The following is an 11,572-nucleotide window of genomic DNA, read 5'->3' on the forward strand; positions in this document are numbered from 1 at the left end:
CCCGTGCACTCCTTCCGAGGCTGCTACCACCCCCCTCTAATTTTGTCTCAGACAGAATCCCACCCCTCCAGCACTCTTGCAAGCCCAGAGGTCACGTATGAGGCTTGAAGGCCCTTTTTAGACTATGGAACACTTAACTGCCCGTGGCTCTCACACCTGTGCTTTATCTGTAATTCTGGGACAAAAGAAAAAAAATGTCACTTAACACTTTGTTATACCTAGGATCCTCTTAACTGAATTTAACCCATGACACCAGCCAGACCAAGTCCCCCATGACCACTGTAAAGCCATGTAGAGAGTGATCAGCCCTGAGAGGAGCAGAGGAGAGATGGTTCCAGGAGGGAAGTGTCTGGGGACAAAATGGTGACAGGGGAGGCACTGGAATTATTTAAGGGTAAGTTCGCTGAATAGGATGCAGTATATTGAGGACAGAAATACATTACATAATTTAGACCAACTGTACAAACTTTTCAGGAAGAAATTTGCCATCAGTTGGATACGACCTAGAGCAAGAGTCTGGGAGGGCTGGTGAGAGTGAAAAAAGAGAAGCCAAACGCACCACTCAAGTCCTTCACTCCCACGGCAGACAGTTCTAGTTGTACCTGAATAAGGGAGCACACTGCCACAGCTTAGTGTTATTACTACTAGCATTGTTATTTTGGCTGCCCTATGCTCTCAGAATAAGAGGAAACAGAAAATTACCTTGGGGGTTTTTGCGTATTTTTCATGGGAATTTTTTGCTCTGCAAAGTCAACTGAGTAGTGCATTTTAGTTATGCATCTAAATTTTCAGCACATCCTCAGCTCTGAAGAACAAGCGTGTGAAAATTCATTGCCCTCTTAGCCAAGTCAGCTTCTCCTCTTGGTTAACACAGCCCAGGGGGGAGGGAAGTTGTGCTTAAGGAAACCTGAGACCTTCTGCGATGGAAAGAACCAGTATTACTGCCTTTTCTCTGAGGCTTGGAGTTAGGGAACCTGGATTCAGGCTAGTCACAGAGAAACTCAACGCATTTTATAAAATAAAGTTATCACAAAAGCATAGAGGGGGTACCAGGGTCCAGGGTTGAGCCTCAGAACTGACCCAAGGGAGGGGAAAACTGATTTTTGAGTCCACGAGGCAGTGTGTGATGGGATCCACCCTAATCCAGCCCACCTAGGGTAAATGTGCACTCAGGAGAAGTCACTGCGTATATTTCAAAGATTTAGTTACTGAAGTCTGATATTAGGGGCCCAGGCTTACTGCAACAGAAAGTCCATGAAACAGCAGACAGCAGATCATCTAAACTGAACCCGCCTCCTGGATAGACTCGACAGATTCAGCCCCCAGGAAAGTGGCTGGGGGAAGAAATGAAAAGAACAATGATTAAGGAGTTATGGTCAGCTTGAATAGACCCCTTTTCTGTAAGAGTAACATGAGGGAAGTGAGACTGCCTGTCCCCCAAAATGATAACTGCTGGTGCTCCAGCCCCTGGGCAGCCCCGAAGCAAGGGATTTAGCTCCAGTTATGGGGAAAAATTCTGACCTGGGGTCAGGCACCTCCAGTGCAGACTAGTCAACAAGACAGCATCAAGGTGGTCTGGATTAATCCCACCCTCTCTCTCACTCACTCCTAAGTACTGATAATAAGAACACAAGGATTTCAGGACAAATAAAAGGAAGGCCTTGAGAGAAACAGACCAGACCGCTGCCAGTATAGGCCTGTAGTTCCCCATGTTCTGTTTCATAGCACGAAGGAGAGATACTTCCACCCTAAACTATGAAATGTTAGCCTCAATTACTTTTTTTAATATATTAAGAGTTTGAAGAGAAGGTTTCACAACCAAAAATAAGTGGGCCAGCGCAGTGTTCCTCACACCCTCAGGCAGCCTCCATCCATTTGACACAGCTGTCTGCTGAAATCTGCCAAGGGGACAGTTAAAAATAGATGGCAGCTCCCTTAAAGGAGTTGCATGATTGATTTAGAGAGCCTTCCACATTTATTTGTTTAGCTCAGTCATCTCCAAATGTCTTTGCCTGTGTACCCTTAAAAGAAATTTGAAAAACTATGTATCCTTCACAAATTTTTAAGTAAATCATCTAATATTTTTTAATATGTTTAAAATTCAATTTACCCTTCAATTAATATTACTTTATTTACTAGAATGAATCAGGATTTAGCTATTTCTGTTTTTCATTTATATTTACTGCACTAAAAAATCTTGTTCTTATATGTAAGCAGATGAGAATGAAAATTTTGTTAGTAAAACTTTAAATATATTAAGTATATATTTTGCATCTGTAATTAGAACATATTAACATCAGAGAGGGAGAACTTAATAAAGCTGATTTTCTGAAATTTAGGGCACTATATCATATTTTGTTCTACATTCCTTATATATTAGTGTAAGTCCTACTTTTTAAAAAGCATAAAAAGGAATGATGAGAAAAACAAAAAGACAAAGAAGAAAAGAAAGACAGAGAAAAAGTATCAGATCCAGGGATGGATTCAGGTTTTGGTTATTCCAAAGGTCTGCGTAATGTGAGGTGCAGACCTCTGAAAAAAGAACACAATATTATAAATTTAAAAAATTAAATGGAAAAGTAAATACGTAATGTGAGAACAAAATCATGACAAATTATATTTAAAAGAGTGATAGTCTATAAAGCTCATATAACCTAGAAAAATATAACAATTTTAATTAATATCTCTATAACACTTTTTCTATACTTTTTGGCTCAATACTTTTAATCATCTCTTCAAATGACAGTGCCTTTTTATATCATTTTCTAAGAGAAAAACAGAAAGATAATCAAGATTTTTCTTCAACATAGTTGATACACTTTGTTACTGATAGTTTAGAAACGCTTCTTCTGTTTCATCATTGACAGCTATTGGTCAAGCCACATCTATCATTTCCTCCCAGTTTGCTTCTCAGTGGGTGCTTCTCACCAGGGCAAGCCCTTAGAGGCTCCAGACGTCTGCCTGGCCAGGCTACAGCTATGGCATGGGGGCTACAGCACCGGGGCCAGCTCCACCAGGTCCTCCTTGCCTTCCTCTCTCACCCACCTGAGTGAGCACGTTGCTCTGACTCCCTCAGGAGTAACTCATTACTTGATAATAATGAGAATATGAAAGAGGTAGGGTAGTCATATAATTGCCATCACTCCAACTGTCCCATACTATTGAATTTGGAACATCCCAACAAGGTCAAACTACCCCTTTTCTAATGCCATGCCTCACCCTTACCAGACATTCATGTAGGACAGGAAAAGACAATGGTCTATAAAAGGTTTATGATTACCAGAGCCTTCTCCAACACCAGTATCTTTTTTTTTCTTTTTTCCATTTTTATTGAAATGTAATTGATGTACAACATTGCATTAAGTTTAAGATATGCAACATAATGATTTGATATATGAATACAGCACAAAATGATGACCACAATAACTTTAAAATTTACCACCTAACATAGTTATATATTTTTTCTTTTGAAGAGAACTTCTAATATCTACTCTCTTAGAAACTTCCAAAATATAATACAGTACTGTTGACTATAGCCACCATGATATACAATACATCCTTGTAACTTTTGTATCTTAATAACTGTAATTTGTGCCTTTTCACTGCCTTTGCCCATTTTCCTCACCCCGATCCTGACTCCTGCAGCCAGCAATCTGTTCTGTGCTTCAGGAGGTTCGGGTTTTTCAGTTCCATGCATAAATAAGGTCATACGGAATTTCCAACACCAGTATCTTGATTGTCCCCCTGAATATTTTATGCCCCAGGGTGACACATCATGGAAGATTTGGGATGGAGAAGTACTTCTTCCTTTTGAAAAGTGGGGAAATGGTGACTGTAAAAGAGAATTTGGGCAGGGGAAAAGGAGAAACATTCATGTATACTCCTCAGCTGCTCAATGTGTTGTTCTCTGATTTGAGTCAACATCAATAAAGTTACTTACATTATTCAAATCTTCTGTATCTATATTAGTATTTTGTCTGCTTTACCTATCATTAATTTTGAGACATGCTGAAATATTCCACTGTGGTTGTTGATCTGTCGATTTCTCTCTGTAGTTCTATCCACTTTTGCTCTATAAATATTGAGGATGTTTTATTAGGTTTATAAAAGTTCAGAATTGTTGTGTTCCTGGTGAATTGAATCTTATTCTAGCATTTACCCCATTCTGTTGTAATTACTAGCTTATTTGTATGTCTCCCCACTAGTGATGGCTTATTGAGAAAGGTCAGTGTTTGCCTCATGAGTAAATCCCTGGTACCACTGACATAGCTCAGGCTCTCATTACCTCTTTCCCGACTATTAAAATAGCCTCCAAACCAGACCAGTAATAAGCTTCCAATTTCAGCCCCTTGAAGTCTCTGTCAGTTTAATCTTCGGTGAGAATGGCTCTGATCATATCACTTCTTTTTAAAATTGTGGGTTCCTGCTGTTCATGCAATAAGGTACAAACTCCATAGGTCATGATTCAACTTCCTCAGTGACTTGAAAGTTTCTCATTTTCTTCGTATGTATTAGGAGACCAGTCAAACTGCAATCCTCACTAGCCCTACACAAATCCAGCATCCCTTATGCTTTCCACATACAATATTCAGATCATGGTATAATTTCCCTTCCCACTCGGCATGTTCAAACCCTTTAAAGTCAATTTTTTTTTTTTGTCTGTTTGGTTTTGGGTTTTGGTGGGTAGGTAGTTAGGTTTTTATTTCTTTCTTTACTTTTAGAGGAGGTACTGGGGGTTGAACCCAGGGCCTCATGCATGCTAAGCATGCTCTCTACCACTTGAGCTATACTCTCCCACCTAAAGTCAATTTTAAAAGCCTGTTCCTCTGAAAGTTTTTGGCATATTCATCCCAATAAAAATGTTATCTTCACCTTCTGAATGGTGTTGTGGGCTGAATGTTTGTATTCCCTCAAAAATGCATATGTTGATACCCCAACCCTCAAAGTGACTGCATTTAAAGACAGAGCCTGTGAGGCGGTGATAAAGGTTAAATGAAGTCATAAAGGTACAGCCCTAATCTGATAGGACTAGTGCCCTTATGAGAGGAAGAGACCCCAGAGCTCTCTCTCTCAGCCACATGATGACACAGTGAGACGGTGGTTGTCTGCTAACAAGGAAGAGAGCTCTCACCAGGAATAAAATCAGTTGGCACCTTGAACTTAGACTTCCCAGACTTCAGAACTGTGAGAAATATATTTCTGTTGTTGAGAGTCTGTGGTATCTTGTTATGACAGCCTGAGGTAACTAATGCAAATGATAATATACTATGTTGTCAATATCTCTTCGTGGCTTTAGATTTTTTGTATTGAATTATCATCGCTCATATGGCATGGTTATTTCTCAAATTATTAATGTCTAATAATTCATATGATTCACATGAATTCAATGATTCAAAGAACCCAGTGACCTCCATGCCAAATAAATAATTTCATATGCATGCTTGCCGAGCAAAGTTTGCTTGTCAGATTTATATTTGGTATCTTGTCATCAAATAATTGAGCCTTAAGAGTTTGTTTACAAGATTTTGTGTGATATTTTTAAAACTAAAATGATTCTTTGTTATGTAATCCTTAACCTCTGAGACTAAGATGTTTGTTTTCATGGTTTGTTATGAAAAATCAAATCCCTTTTTCTGTATTTCATACAGAAATTTGAATTTGAATGTATTCTTCAAATTTGTAATGTTTTAACTGAAAGACTCTGATTTCAGCAATTCTGTTATAATTAGAATTGTTATAATTATAACAGTATTGTTTGAATTCTCCTAGAATTAAGAAATTACCTATTTTCCTTCTTAGCATAGGTTGTGTCAGTAAAAACAGTGACTGACTACAGTAGAATCACTTCTAAAACACAATGTGGAATCTCTACTTTTTCATCTATACAAATGTGCTTTGTATTTATATAACATTTCTTTTTTCCCAAACTCTTTAATTTATATATTTATATATTACTCTGACAGCTACTGCATGCCTGCAATGTGTCATGAACTGTGTTGGCACTGAAAAAAAAATGATGAGCAAAAACAGTGGGAGAGAGAGATGATAATTAATTTTTTTTAATTACAGCCAACATTTACATAGTGCTTACTATGCTCCAGGCACCATTCAAAGCACTGTATATGCACTAAATCATATAAAAGTCACAGTAACCCTTAAAATAAGTTATATTACTATCTCCATTTTAAAGATAAGGAAACTGAGTCAGCAAGAATTTAAGATCCAGGATTCCAAGCCAAGCAGGCTCCAAAATCCTTGCTCTTAAACATTCAGTTGTACTCTGCTGCCTCACTGATCACACAAGGAAATGTAAAATTGCTATGGTAATATACAGTAAGAAGGAGATGTACAGAGGCCATTAAGGGCCTCCATAAAGTGGGATTGGAACTGGTCAGGAAGGTCAAGGAGGGCTCCCTGAAGAAGTCTGCTTGAGTTGAGATCAGAAGGATAAGTTAAGTAGGCAGAGACGGGGGAGAGGAGTCTTCTTGGCAAAGGAAGCAACAGTAGAATCCCTCCGGGTGGAGCATGGGCAAAGGACAGAACTAGCTGCTTGGAGTAGGAACACAAGAGAGATGATGATGGAGGAGGAGACTGGGACAAGTATAGAGCTGAGAGGTAAGTGTAGAGGCAGACCATTTAGGCATTCTAGGCCAATTTAAGGAATAACATTTTCATCCTTAGCTGTATTATTCTAATTAAGAACTAAAATTTTCTACTTCAAAAGGTAGAGCCAGAAGCAGATTTTTTTTTTCTCTAAAAGAGAAAGCTGTCAGGTAGAGAAAAAGATTCACAAGCTATGGATAAACTATTGTATCCAGCTCTTTTTGTTGCTGTTGGTGGGAGGATTGGCCTGTTCACCATTCTGAAGCTAGTTCATCATATCTTGAAGCAGAAGAATAAAGATGGAAATTAAAGCTCTGGATGGGAATGAGATTGCCCAGCAAGAGAGCAGAGTAAAATGAGAATGCCAACATTTAATTGTCAATTGGCAGAGGACGAATGTAGAAAGGAGATTTTAAAAAAGAGAAAGAGAAGGGGTTTGGTGGAGAAAAGAGAGGGAGAGAGAAGGAAAGAAAGAGTGAAAGAGATAAAGGATGGAAGAAAAGAGAGAGGGAGGGAGGGAAGGAAAAAGAACAATCTGAGAGGTAAAAGGAAAATCAAGAGAATGTCAAGTTATTGGAGGCAGGACAGAAGAGGTTGCGAGAGGTTAACAATGTCAGATGCTACTGAGATATCAAATCACATAAGAAACAAGATTTAGCATCGTGAAAGTCATTAGTAACCTAACAGGGGCCGGGGAATAGAGCAATGATCCTCAACCAGAGGCAATTTTGCTTCACAGGGGATATTCGGCAATATGTAAAGAGGAAATGGGACAGTAGCTAAAAGGCAATGAAGAAATCAAGTGAAAAATTTCTTGTCTCTCTCTCTCTCTCTCCTTTTCTCTCTTTCTTTCTCTTACTTGGAAGAAACTTGAGCCTGTTTTTAAAAGTGCTATTTGAAGAAGAGTTTGAATATTCAAACTAGACAAAAGATAATCCATTACTTCAGGTACCTTAGAAGGTGGGAGGCGGGAAGATAAAAAGCACCATAGGAGGATCTAGCCTTGGGAAAAAATAATCACACCCATATCGTAACAGAAGGAAAACAGAATAGTACGGATAGAGATGTAGTTAGGAGTGTGTATGTTGGAAATGGGACAGGCGATAGAGTTCTCATTTAAGGTCTTCTATTTTCTCTATAAAATAAAAATCAAGATCTTTTTCTGAGAATCACAAGCTATGAATAGAAGAAGGTTTGAAGAGGCTTGAAATAATTATGGAAAGTGGGAGACAGGTTGACTGAGAACCACTACAAGATTGCTGTACAGTTTGAAGTTATTTAAATTAATTTTTTTTAAGTCAACATGCCCTATTGCAAAACTCTCCCTAGCAGTTCTTGGCTGCTCAGGGACAGATGCAGAGAAAGCAGACAGTTGGTTTATCCAGGTTGCAGTCCTCAGCAGATGACACAAAGAAGACAGAAGGGGAAGGAAGTTTAAGGTACTAGCAACAGTATTACTGGACAGCACAGCATGCTGGGCAAGGAGAGATGTGAGTAAGTGAGATATGTGGATGGGGAGAAAATGCATGAGTTAACGAACACAAATAGAAGGACATTTTATCCAAGACAAAATATGAATATGGCCAGTGACTTCATTCTATAATACAAATATGCAAGCTGAGATATGAAAGAAGGGTATGCAGAACAAAGTTTTGATTATCATCAACAAGTGTGCTGTGCAAAATGGGTCCCCTGAGGTTCACCAGAGCGCCGGGTGAATTTTACAATATCGTATTAAAGGGCAGGCTTTATCGAGGAAACTCAAGGAGCCGGCAACAAGAAAATTCACAGGTCCTGTGATTTTCCCATTTTTCCCATGAAGTATTCAGGGCCCCTGGCCATCTGATGGACACTCAGTCCAGTATTCCAGGGAAGAGCCACCACCCCAATGTTGCTCTTTCTTACAGGCGAAGCATGATAGCAACCTTATCAGAAGAGATAATCAGGCACCTTAAATGTTAAGCAGTCTGGATTGCATGCAGTCTATTTAGAGGAAGTAACTGTGAGAGCACCTGAGGACAGCAGAGAGCTGTTGTTCCTGCAAGAGGGTAAAATAGGGCCATCAGTCCTACAGAAAGCTGACCTCAAATGTGGCTTCCCCCACTGGCTAAAAGGTGATTCCTGGGTCCAGATGGTCCAGTGGTTCAGCAACCAAGAGTGAGCTCTCAGGGTCACTTCAGACAATCCTGCCCCTTGTGCTATGAAATTCTATGTGTGATTCAATAAATGACACTTACAATAGCGTGTTGTAAATATATTTCAGCAGACTTCGCTCACTTTATTTCTTCATCAACCTGTGTGGTTTTAGACAAAGGAGGAAACAGGAGATACGGTTTCAAAGTAAAGAGGAGTCTTACGAAACAAACCACAATATTGTCGGCACTTACCAACTAAAAATGTTTAAGTGTAACTTACAGAGAATATTTCTAAATGTGATTTCTGATATATATGCAAAAATAATACATACATAAATACCTAAATTTCAAAATGGCAACATGTTCCATGAGAGCTTTTTCCTCTTATAACAAAGATGGAAAAAAATAGAAAACAAAGCTAAGAGAACAGAGAGCAGAAAATGTCCAATGAAGACTTCCCGTGATTGGTTTAGAGTTCTAGAATAAAATAACAGAGTGTTTATCACTTAGACACAGAAAATATAGCTACTGCCAGGAGAGATGAAATTTCTGAAGTCTAAGATTTCTATGAGTGGAAAGTCAAACAAAACAAAAAGTTAAACGAAGGCAGAGAAAGCTACCGAGTAGTCTCTTCGGCCATTTTATTTTTTTAAGGTAGTCTAAAGTTATGTAAAAATATGCGATACTGAAATTAGTGGCAACTCACCTTTCTGATAGAATTCAATAGTGAACAGACCCTCAGCACCTCAATGTTGTTGAGAGAGATGCCATGGGAAAGAATCTTCAAGCTAATCAGAGAGAAAGTAGGTCCCCGGGAAGCTAGAAGTGATGCTTTATCTCCAAAACCAAAAATCACCAAGGGGAAAGAGGTGAAAAATATGAGGAATGAAAAAAAAGAGTCCCCCTTCTCTGGCAAAGTAAGGGAGAGACAGCTTAGGGAGCACAAAGTCACGTGTTTTAGAATTTAAAAAGCAATCAAATGAATTGGCTAGCTGATGGCCTACAGATTCCAAAAGAGTAGGAAACAGAAGGTCCCTAAAAATGGAGGTTTTAGGAAGTCATGAGCTTAAGCCACAAAGGCATAACTAGTGCTTCTCAAACTTGAATGTACTTACAAATCACCTTGAGATCTTGTTAAAATGACACTGATTTCATAGACCTAACATTAGGCCTGAGATTCTGCATTTCTAATAAGCTCCCAAGTGATGCCAACGCTGCTGGGCCTTGGATCACAATTTGAATAGCAAAGTGTCACACTGATGACACCCAACTTAACATAGCATCCAATGAGCCCAAGTAGAAACTCTCCACTATTCATTCAGCCACGGAAATGTTCGCAAGATTAGGGAATTAGAGGCAAGGGGAAACAGCTGGATAACTTTAGAGATGAGTCATTGAATTAGCTGTACTTTATGCTAATAAAGCTTATTAACATAAACCTGCCATGAGAATACCTCTGCTATTCTTCAGCTAGTCCTAGAAGCACTGATAGAGCAGATATGCACACCTGGCAACGTTCCATGAAGATACACATGGGAATTTTTATAAGAGTGCCACCCGTTTTCTCTACAAACTTCATAGATGTAAATCTGTGAGCAGAGCATCTCACCTATGTATCGGGTAAAGCACATGCCTTATAAGTTGAATGAGTCACACGCTCAAGTGCCAAGGAGCATTATTCTTGCCCTGCCCATTTGAGCTCTGTCCAGACATCTACCTGCTCAGCAGACTGAGCCCTGCTAATGACAATCATGCCTGGAATGTGTCAGAGAGTCTAGAATTAGTCTGTTTTCCCTATGTTTCCTTTCTGGGGTGACATCCCTCAGCCTATCAAATAGCAGTAGTCTCCTCCCCAAACATCATGCCCAATTCTTACCATGTCTCCCCAGTCTTTTAGACTGAACAGCTACCCCAGTCCTGATTTGTATTCTAATTCTGCAGCTGAGACTGGAAGCCTGGTAAAGAATCCTCAACAACGTGGCCTCTGGGGGCCCTGGTATTATGCTTAGTCCTTGCCCTACCTCTTCACTGGAGACACTGTCTATATCTACTACCTATGTTGCAGCTCCAACTCCAAGAACAGAGATGCTGTCATTCAGCAGAAGGTATTGTAATTAAGGCTGCTGTTACCATAGCTCACCCAATCAGATTGAATCCTTGCCTATTTATGCCAACCCAGATGGGACCCATGCCATCTCTGAAACTCTGCTGTTTTACTCTACAAAAAAAAAAATAGCTGTATGGCCTAATCTGTTCCCTTTGTTCCTATGTAACCCGTAATACCTTGTAACCCCACCTAGAAATTTAAAAACTTAGAAATTAGTTCCCCTCTACCATTGATTAGTCTATATGACACAAATCACTTCACATTTCAAGATGCCATTTTTCTTATCTGTAACATGGAGTTAGTTATTATCTTGTCTTCTTCACAAAATTGTGAAGATTAAATGAAATCATGAATGTTGCAATACTTGGAAAAATCTGTAAAGTACTGTATAAGTATCAAATACTACCTCTGATATTGCAAGTATAATTTAGCAGATGAATAAACAACCTTTAAAAGCAATTTCTCCAAGCCTGGAGTACTAAGTGACAGTTAACATCACATTCTGCCTCTTGAACGCAAAGGATTAAAGGGAAAACTTAACTGTGGTTATGCTGCCAAATTACATGCACCTCCCTTGCACAGGTTTAAGTACTCCTCTAGGTACTGGATAACAAAACATGGCTACTGAACTTGTAGATGTCACAATATCCTATGGTTCACTTATTCTTTGCAGAAAACTAATTCTGTTCATCCATAATTTCTATTTTTTTCTATTTTTGATATTATA

Source organism: Camelus ferus, chromosome 9, assembly GCF_009834535.1.
Source record: "Camelus ferus isolate YT-003-E chromosome 9, BCGSAC_Cfer_1.0, whole genome shotgun sequence".
NCBI classification, from domain to species: domain Eukaryota; kingdom Metazoa; phylum Chordata; class Mammalia; order Artiodactyla; family Camelidae; genus Camelus; species Camelus ferus.